At 38.3% G+C, this 11,113-nt stretch overlaps 1 long non-coding RNA gene across 1 annotated transcript; it reads left to right on the top strand.

The window, feature by feature from the left end:
* The first annotated feature begins 8,646 nt into the window (after positions 1-8,646).
* LOC104117262 (uncharacterized) lies at positions 8,647-9,834 on the top strand. The gene is made up of 2 exons (XR_001973447.3): positions 8,647-9,043; positions 9,458-9,834. It is a non-coding gene; the product is annotated as an uncharacterized lncRNA (long non-coding RNA).
* The last annotated feature ends 1,279 nt before the right edge of the window (positions 9,835-11,113 follow it).

The raw sequence follows: 11,113 nt of genomic DNA, 5'->3' as shown, positions 1-11,113 counted from the left end.
TATTTGATCAACGGTAAAAGTCATATTTACTTTATGCTCTTGTGCATGTGTTGTACGCACGTGACTTGTAGTTCGATAAGTTTCTTCCTTTCCTATCGATCGGGTCGAACGCCTCAATGGTATATTGCGATGCATATCTGGTTCGCACCAGTCGACCCTCGGCAGTGTACACATCACTCTAGATCGGGACGTACGACCTTGGCATAATCGTGCGTGATACTGCTAGCAGCCCGGATATTTAGGAGATTCCCCCTTTATTGAGGCATGGCATTTATATGGTGTTCCTTATTCGTTGGATATGACATTTGATATTTCTGGCCTGTTGATATAGCATATGAGATTTGAGAGATTTATATCGTTAAAAGAAATGTTGGAGGATTATGCTAGTTACTGTATTATCTAATTATTATTGTTGTGCTTCATACTTGTTTATGTTTTATCATACTGATTTATTGGACCACTAGTAAGCGGCGATGTCGATTCCTCATAACTACTTCTCCGGGATTAGGCTAGATACTTACTGGTTACGTGTTGATTTACGTACTCATGCTACACTTCTGCACTAAATGTGCAGGATCTGACATGTTCATTTGGTGGTCATCTTGGCACGTAGGCGCATCTGCTGAGGAGGATTTATGGTGAGCTGCATTCCAAGCTACGTATTGAAGCCCATAGAGTCTCCATCGTATTATTTACTTTATCCTGTCTAATTTACATTCCAGACAGAGGTTGTATTATTATACTCCTTAGTAAATACTAATGCACTTGTGACTTCGGGTTTTGGGATATTCTAATTCATGTTTACGGATTTGCATATTATTATCACCTTTTTATTTTTATGCCTTACTAATTATGTATGTACCTATGATTTTAAATGCGTAAATTTCTTTACCTAATAAAATTTATGATTTTGAAAGTTATAAAATGGACAATTAACGTGATAGTTCACTGTTGGCTTGCCTAACTGCGGCGTTGGGCGCCATCACAACCTATAGTAGGTTTTGGGTTGTGAAATCTTGGTATCAGAGCTCTAGGTCCATTTAATTCTGACAGAGGAAAGACAACTGAACTATGGATGTTCAGGCCTTGGTTAACAGAGTAGCAAGATTTGATTTTTTCGAACGTGGTAGAATTTTCATTTGTGGTGTGGTGTTGTCGTCCTTGTTGGAACGCATTAAGAACCATCAGTGTTAGGGTCTCCTTTGATTTGCCTTCGGGGTAGAGTGTTGTGGAATGGTACTTGAGCAGCAGTTATCAAAGATGGCGGTATAAGACGACTTTAGAGTCGAATCAGTGTTTCTAATGTTGATGGCTCGAGAGAAATGATCTTAATGGAGACTCAGCATTGGTGGCAATTTATTCGTTCGGGAGCTAAAAAGATGATTTATGATTTGAGTAGTATTTTGACAGTGAACGAGGAGGAAAGACATGGTGGGAAGTGTCTCGTACGTGGGGGTTAAATTGCTAGCAGGTCAAGTATGAATAATATAGGCTGAGTAGTTGCTTAAGTAGATGGTTTAACCGAAGTGGGAGTGGCAGAGTAACGTATGGATTATGTGGTAGGATAGCCACATATCTTGAGAAAGTTTAGAGCGATTTGGGGATCATGGTGGACAATGACTAAGTCTATGAATTCTATTTGGGGATGGTGGCTATTGTACCGAGGGAGTTTGAATATGACGGAAAGGAGTTTACGTGAAATGAAGAGGAGTGTGAAAGCTTGATTATCATTTTGGGATGCAACATGACTTCGAGTTTTGGAACGTATAGTTGGACCTTCAGTTGGTTCTAACAAGGAATGAACAGAATCCGACAGCTGGTGGACGAGCATGGGTTCAGGAGGGTTTATTGATTTCGTGGTAGTTGTAACTAGGGCAATGCCGCTAGAAGATGTCGGTATGGAATTCCACAGGTGGGCTATCTCCTGTGGGTGGGTTAGCGGTGCAGATCATGGTAATTGAGAAGAAGGAGTCATTGTGGGTTCTAGATTTATGTGATTATAGCTTAAGGCTAAGTGGGGGAGGCCACCGTCTCCGATTGGTTCACGTGTTTTGTGTGCCTGTCCAGTTTCTAGTTATCGGTGCATTGGTGGATTAATTATGACTAAGAAAAGGGAATATCAGGGGTAATTCAGACTTGAGGATGTGTGCTACATTTCGCCTTATCGATTCATGTGCAGGTTTTGGGATGACTTAGAGTAACAAGGAAAGGATTTCATCTGGTTGCTTCATTGGGAATGTTCATGTGCTAACCGAGTGTTAGAGTTTGGTTATATTCTGGGTGACTCTTTACAATGGTTCTAGTGGGTTGAAGAATTAAAGTATTATATCTAAAGATTTTGGGTCCGTTGTATGGTTAAGGATTGAGTTTTTGCAGTGGATTATGAAAAGGGACTTGGAAATTTTCTATGTTATCATCGGGTCTACGATGTGATGTTAAAGAGATGAAAGGAAATAGTTTCAGATTCGTAGAAGATCTTTCAAAATGAGTGTATCAGTTGGAGATACTATTGAGTGCACGAGGAGGATACGGGATGGATGAGGGGTGTTGAAGCGATGTGGTCTCATGATTTGGGATCACTTGAGATGAGTGTTGTTTGAGGTCCATTGTGTGTTTGAATAGAACTATTATTTAAAAGGCAAGTCTAGAGTAAATTGGGAGAGGTTGAGTCAGTTAGTAATGGTTTGAATCAGCATGGCTGTGGAAATGACCAGATTCCTTCGGTGTGTTAAGGCTATACAGGTGATTCGTGGTTGTACGTGCGGGCTTGACTACCACCGTGATTTGATTGATTTAGAGGTATTTGCTTCTGATGGCTTTGTTATGTGGAAATGGATCCTGGAAGAGTTATGGCGGTTTAGAATACGACTTGAGGTTTGCATTTTTTGCGGTTATGGGAATTCGATTGCGTGTTGCAATTGTTCTTCTGAAATGAGTTATGTGAAAGGGCTCTAGCCGATGAAGTATTTATTCTATTGGTGGTTCAGGGGTTATGATGTAATTCTTCTACTCTCGCGTAGTGGCATGGTAGGTGCAGTGAGCGATATGGTAATCGGAAGTTGAGGATCAAGGTTGCGGTTCAGTTTTGATAGGAATATCACGAGCTAGGAGAAGCAAGGGAGGATCTTCAGTTTGACTCGAGTTAATGTGTTCACATGGATTGTGGTGGTACGCATAGGTGCACAAAGTGTTAAACAACAAATTTGGGCAACTCTGGAGCAATTATTGGCACGTTCGAGGACAAATGTATGTTTAAATTGGGGATAATGTAACGACCCGACCGGTCATTTTGAACTCTAGCACGTCGTTCGGCAGTTTGAGGCCTCGAGTAGCTTCACATCTGTTTTATGACTTGTACACATAGTCAAAATTTTATTTCGAGAAGTTCGGCGTTGATTCAAAAGGAAAATTCTCAATTCAGAAGCTTTAAGTTGGAAGAGTTGACTAAGGTTTGAATTTTGAGTAAATGGCCTCAGAATCGGGATTTGAAGGTTCCAATAGGTTCGTATGATGATTTTGGACTTAGACGTATATTCAGGTTGAGTATCGGGTGGTCCGGGAGCATTTCAGCGCTTATTATGGAAAGTTGACATTTTTAAGGTTTTGGAATTTTCTAAGTTTGGTTTGAAGTGGACTTTGATGTTATCAATGTCCGTTTGGCGTTGGGATTTATGACTGGTGCGTAAAGTTTGGCGTCATTCCGAAATGTTTAAGTATGAATCGGACGCGTTCGTCGAAGTTGGAATGTTTGAATGTTAAAAGAAGGATTTTAATAGTCGATTCGTAGTTTGAATGTTGTTTGGTATAATTTAAGGCCTCAATCAGGCTCGTGTCGTATCTTGGGACTAGTTGGTGTGATTAGACGGGGTCCCAGGTCGCCTCGGGTGTGTTTCAGGGTGTTTCGAACCAAGTTTTGATGATTTGTTGTTGCTGGTGTGCTTCGCGATCACGAAGAAGACTGGTGAAGGGCCCATGTTTTTCTCTTCGCAAACGCGAGGAGGATCACGCGAATGCGGAGAAGGACCGGCCCTACTTCATGATCGCATAGGCTTGATCGCGAACGCGAAGAAGGCTGGGAGGGGGATGGCTGCGAGGCAGAAGGCCTTCGCGAATGTGAAGGACGGGGTCAGCTGGGCATCGCGAACGCGATCGGGAGGTCATGAACGCGATCGAAAGGTCGTGAACGCGATCGGGAGGTCGCGAACGCGAAGGGTAACTGCGCAACTGGGAGGAGTTGGCCTTCGCGATCGCGAGACTTTTTTCGCGATCGCGAAAAAGAGCGAGCCTAGGTAGATCTGATTTAATACGGGATTTAGCTCATTTTTCTTTCATTTTCACTTTGTTGGGCAATTGTTGGAACTCTTGAAGAGGATTCATCATCTATCATGAGGTAAGCTATTCCCACTTATTGTAAGCTATATACACGGTTGTACAAGGATATTAACATGAAAATTTGTAGAAACTGTGAGATTTTGGGAGAAACCTAGAAATTGGTATTTTTTTATTTTGACCCCAAAATTGGACGTGAGATTAGGAATAAATTATATATTCGAGTTTGTGGTGTTATGGGTAATGTTTATCTTCGAATATTTTTGGAATCCTGACATGTGGACCTGAGTGTTAACTTTGTTGACTTTTCGAGCGAAGTTAGGAACGGTTATAAATTAATTAATTATGGGTGTTGGAGTATATTTTTATTATTTTACATGTTGTTTGACTAGTTTCGGATTGATGGACATCAGTTTGAGGTGTTAGAGAGACGTTGGAGCCAGTTATGGAACTTCAGTGTGAGTTAAGTTTCATGTCTAACTTTGTGAGGGAAAAACTACCCCGTAGGTATTAAAATATTATATGCTACTAATTATGGGTGCTACATACGCACAAGGTGACGAGAGTCCGTACGTAGCTATAAGCATATTTATGTTCGGGTAGACCTTGGATTTTATCATATAATATTTAAATTATTTGAACTCATTTTGCTAGCTTAATTAAGTGAATTTATAATTGAAATTGATTTGGGAATATATTAGGCCGAGCTTTATGGACTTGAGTTGTCTGGAGAGATATTTGATCAACGGTAAAAGTCATATTTACTTTATGCTCTTGTGCTTGTGTTGTACGCACGTGACTTGTAGTTCGATAAGTTTCTTCCTTTCCTATAGATCGGGTCAAACGCCTCAGCGGTATATTGAGATGCATATCTGGTTCGCACCAGTCGACCCTCGGCAGTATACACATCACTCTGGATCGGGCCGTACGACCTTGGCATAATCGTGCGTGATACCGCTAGCAGTCCGAATATTTAGGAGATTCCCTCTTTATTGAGGCATAGCATTTATATGGTGTTCCTTATTCGTTGGATATGACATTTGATATTTCTGGCCTGTTGATATAGCATAGGAGATTTGAGAGATTTATATCGTTAAAAGAAATGTTGGAGGATTATGCTAGTTACCGTCTTACCTCATTATTACTCTTATGCTTCATACCTGTTTATGCTTTATCATACTGATTTATTGGACCACTAGTAAGTGTCAATGTCGACCCCTCGTCACTAATTCACCGAGGTTAGGCTAGATACTTACTGGATACGTGTTAATTTACGTACTCATATTATACTTCTGCACTAAATGTGCAGGATCTGACAGGTTCATTTAGTGGTCATCTTGGCGCGTAGGCGCAACTGCTAAGGGGACTTTATGGTGAGCTGCATTCTAAGGAACGCATCGCAGCCCACGACGTCTCTATCGTATTATTTATTTTATTTTGTCTAATTTACATTCTAGACACAGGTTGTATTATTATGCTCCTTAGTAAATGCTTATGCACTTGTGACACTGGATTTTGGGATACTCTAGTTGATGTTTATGGATTTGCATATTATTATCACCTTTTATTTTTATGCCTTACTAATTATGTATGTACCCATAATTTTAAATGCGTAAATTTCTTTACCTAATAAAATTTATGATTTCGAAAGTAATAAAATGGACAATTGACGTGATAGTTCACCGTTGGCTTGCCTAACGACGACGTTGGACACCATTACGACCTATAACGGATTTTGGGTCGTGACATCTAAGAGACTTTTTGGTTAAAGAGTTTTGTGAAGATGATTTTTTTCATCATCGTTTTACCCACAATATCACCCACTATCACTAAACAGTCATCACTACACAACCATTATCGTTAGCCACAACTAATATAAAAAACTATCACCAACTACAAACACTAACACTACTAACTATTATCACCATCACCATCAGCCATTACTGCTAGGAACCTACACTATTACCAACATTACTACCATTTTCGACCACCACCAACTATTATCACCAACTAGGGGTGTACAAAGAAAACCGATAAATCGCATCAAACCGATAATCCGAGTCAAATATGAAAAATAAAAACTCGACTATGGTTTGGTTTGATTTGGTTTGGTGTTAGGGAAAAACCCCGACCATAATTCGTTTGATTTGGTTTTAACTAAAAGAAGTCAAACCGAAACTAAACCAACCCGACAGAACATGTGTAGAAGTTTTTAATATATTTAATACGTAAAAATATTTATTGTAGCGTAATTTATAAATATTTCTTAAACTTTTTCATAGTTTTATCTTTTAACGTATTATTTCAAACTTGGACTTATAATTTTTGAATGCTCGAACAAGTTTTATAGTCCATAAATATTAGTAACTCAAATAAATCTCAAACCAAAATCAAATCAATAATAATGCTATCAAAAAACATTCAATTTAATTGTACTAGGAATGACAATAGTGTTGAATATATATACTTTAGTTTTTATTTAGATAAACTGTATAACTTTTTTTTAGTGTTTAGTCATATAAATAATGTAGTACTTATTAGTCGTACTTATTTTAACAACTTTATAATTTTAGATTATATTCATTTTTCATTATGGCTTATTAATAATATTTATTTTATGCGATTTTATTATTTTTATTGTTGAATATTTTAGTACAATGCCATAACTCATCTCATATTTTATGTTATTTTTTTAAAAAATACCTTGTATAGTTTTGTCTTGGGATAATACATAATTACCCCATTGGGGTTGTAGCTATTTGCTAGTTGCACCCTTGTAATTTGCGGGGTTCTATGACCCCTCTCCCCCCTTTATGTATTCAAAGTATAAAAAGTTCCACCTTTTAAGCTGATGTGGCATAGAGAGTGATATACACTCTCTCGAGGAGAGTGAGAGACAAAAACACAAGTTAAAAATTTAATTCTGCCATATTTTTAAATGTATTTCCTACTTTTTTTATTATAGTTTTTTTCCAAGTTTTCCTTTTCCTTTTTCTTTTTACTTCTTTCTCTTTTCTTCTTCACTCACTCCTCACCTGAAACAATGGAGATTAATATGATAGCGCTCACTTCAATCTCATAAATTAAATTTTTTTAAAAGATTAAATAATAACAAGAAACTCTATTAGATTTTAAATCAAAGAAAATTTCCCAATATTGAACCTAGTGGTGACAAAAATGGTTAAAAGAAAACAGTTAACCACCCGTATTATCCATTAAAAATGGGTTGGATAATGAATTTTTTAAAAATGGGTCAAATATGGATAAGAACCATATTATCCATTTAGATGAATAACTAATGTGTTTAATTTTTACATTTGTAAAACCTCAAATTGGGGGTTTCTCAAGTTTGGGAGATTAGGAATTCTCCAAAAAATGATCATATTCAAGAAGTCATGGATAATATGATTACCCATATTATCCGCCGGTTAACCCGTTTCTTATCCGTATTAAATATGGGTCGGGTCAGATAATTTATCCATTTTTTTATTACTCATTTTCGACTTGAACCATATCCGACTCGACCTACCCGTTTGCCACCCCTAATTGATCCAAACAATACACTAACGTGGGGAGAGAAATGAATCTATCCGGAAACATATCCAACGACCGAAAAAATATCCGGCGATTGAAAAATATAACCCCATTTCATGTCATCCTCTTTAAAATGTGACCAGATGTTTTAGAATTTACAAACTTTTCCTTAAGATCTATCAAACTTGCATAAGTTCATATTGTCCTTGTAAGCACGTAATTTTTGACTCACGCAACTTTTAAAAGTAGTATTTACTTATTTTCATTTTTAATAGGATTTCAGTCAACTTTTAATTTTAATTTCAAAAAAACATAAGTTTAACAATACAAAAATAATTTTATAATACTTATTCTCCTATTAATTAGTATATTTTGGTAGTACTTTTATTTTTATTTTTTATTTTTGTTCAATGTGAAAGAATTAAATTTGGGTAAATTGGGAGCTCATTTTCGAATTTTAGTGACCCAGCAAGACAAAGGCACATTCTTCACAACCCATTAGTCCACTCTCCACTTAAATACAAGATTTAATCTTAGTCATCGATTCCTCTTCAATCTAATGGCCCATATCAATTCTTACACCCATAGTTAAACTCAATTATAATCAAACTCTAACCTACCTTTTAATCTCCTAAAATTCCTACTAACTCTATAAAAAAAAAAGGGCAGACCCCTCAACTCCAAAAACCCAGCCGGAGATTCCACCAACTCTTTCCATAGCATTTCTCCATCTTACCACCTTTCCACTCCAAACCTTCCTTTCAAACTCTCAAAATCATGTTGAAACGGTCCTCTCTGCCTTCGCACATCTGACGGGTCAACCCGGTAGAACACGGGCAGAACGAGTTTACCCAACTCACATATCATCGCTAATTCCTCGAGACGCCATCTCGACGAATCATAAGTGGGTGAAATAATAGCAATAGCAACACCAGAATCGTTGATTGCATCCATAAGATCTGTTCGATTTTTCCGGTGAGCTTCGAGGTCATCGAAAGTTGTTGTCCGAGTTTCCGTTTCAGTCGCAAGCAGGGCCGGATGGAGGGTAAGGCTGCTCAAGCCATTACCTTGGGCCCCAAATTCTAGAGGGTCCCAAAAATATTATATTATATTATTACGTAGAAAAATTAACCCAAATAGTTATCCACCCAACCACTTAAATCAAAAATAGCCGATGAAGGTATAACATATGCATAATTTATGTATTATATATGAATAATTGTGTATAATCAACGTATAATCTATGTATATGACTAGAAAAAGTAAATAGTGAATATGACCGGCTATTTGTGTAAAGATCCCTATTATATATTAGTATATATCTTATGCGATTACTCTTAAGAGTCCAAATTTTAATATTTGGTTAAGAATGCACAGATGAGTGATTAAAGAGCGATAAATCTCTGTCTTGTTAGTAGTATATTTATTTTCCTCTTCTGTTCTAATTTTTCCTCCTTTCACATGACTTTGAGATTTCGCTTTCCAATTTCAAGATTTGTTTCTTTGATTTAACTACTTTCTAATGTTTAATTGACTCATTGATTAGAACATGAGATCTTTTGTGTCTCACTGTTACCTGAATTTTGTGAAATAGGCCTCTTAATACAATTTGGCTTTAGGCCACTAATTTCGTTGAGCCGCTCCTGGTCGCAAGTCGAGGTACTGTCGTTGGCTTCTGGTTTGAGTTCCGTTCGCGGTTCCGCTTCGAGTTCGCCAACTCTGATTGGTTTCTGGTTGGAAATCCATGTACGCTTCTAAAAGCTTCGACGAAAATCCGATTATGCTATTCTAAGGTTCAATTATTCACTCCTCTGTTCATTTTGTTCCTATTTAATTTTATGTGTTGTTTTGGCAATATGGCTCCTTGCTTCGTGATCAATCATTGCTCTTAGTGATTTTTTTATATTTTTTATCACTGTTCAAATCTGCATGGATTCAGCTTTGTTTTGAGCAAATTAATTAAGGAAGATATGTGGGTGTTAGCTAAATAATTAGAATGATTGGTCTATGTTGGATAATGAAAGAAATGGGCCGTAGGGTCGTTGGGCTAAATTGAAATGAATATTGAAACTGTAACCTTTATTGCATTATTCAATTGTTTTGATCGTTAGGAGCATGCTTAGGTCGTTAGTATTCATAAATGCGTTAGAATACTTTACGTGTGTATTAATAAATAAATTATCGTGATTATGTATACGTTCGCGTGATATAATTATGGTTTACAACATTAAAACCAAGGTATGCGTTCGCGCCACTTTGGACGAAACAATCTTAATAATTAATAAAGCGTGATTAATGTTACGCGGCGCTTTCCTGAAGTTCCTTGGAAGGGCGACGTAAGGCTAAGCAACCGATGTCAGTGCGATTGTTGTCCGCCAACTGAGGTCCCCTCCGTACGCTAGACTAGATTGTCAGTGCCGTACGAGAAAACCAATGTCGTGATCAATTGAAAGAGAGAGCAGAAAAGAGAATTGAGAATGAAAGAAAGCTTGATTGCATTAAATGAAAGCTATTACCGAAAAACAACACGGTGTCGGGAGGAGAGACACCAGTACAGAGAATTGTTTGCTTGCTTGAAAGTTTGATTGCTTGGTCCCCCTTAATAATGCTTAAAAAAAATAAACCAAAGTTACATGACTAGACCTATGAAAGCTGGAAAATCACAGTTAAAGAAAATGCAGTAAAACTACTCTATATTTACAATGAAAAGGACTTAGTCTTCTACAAAGCAGAAACAAGTCCGTTGGCAGCAACTTTGTCTTTAGCATCAGGGTCTGCGCGCGTGGCATTGTCTGTGCGCGCGGCGCTGTTGGCATCTGCCTGTGGCTGGGCGCTGGCGATGGCTATCGGTGGGGCAACAGAGGCACATGCGCGCTTGTTACTTGGAGCTGCCGAGACCACGGGGCCGACCGTGGCGACGAGCGTTGGGAAGCTGACCAGGACGCCACGGGGCGTCCAAGGGGTCATGGGGCATAGTTGGAAAGCCGCCCATGACATTCTCCCCTACCTGAGTTGGCGACGTCCTCGGCGCCTTCCTTGCAAGGTAATCATCAATCAGGCTCTTGTAGGCTTTGAGGTTTGTTCCTCTCTCCCAAGTATTCTCCTCTGCATCACATCCCTGCCATTTCACCAAGAACTCCTGGTGATCTTTTCTTGAGGCGTGAATCACTCGATTATCAAGAATAGCTTCAGCACGCCTTTTCCCGGTTGAATTGGGACCTCGAATACTTGGTATTGTGAGTTGGCTTCG

The sequence above is a fragment of the Nicotiana tomentosiformis genome, chromosome 11 (assembly GCF_000390325.3).
Source record: "Nicotiana tomentosiformis chromosome 11, ASM39032v3, whole genome shotgun sequence".
In the NCBI taxonomy this organism is placed as follows: domain Eukaryota; kingdom Viridiplantae; phylum Streptophyta; class Magnoliopsida; order Solanales; family Solanaceae; genus Nicotiana; species Nicotiana tomentosiformis.
Note: the sequence above shows the minus strand (reverse complement) of the source record. Positions and strands in the feature narration are given on the sequence as shown.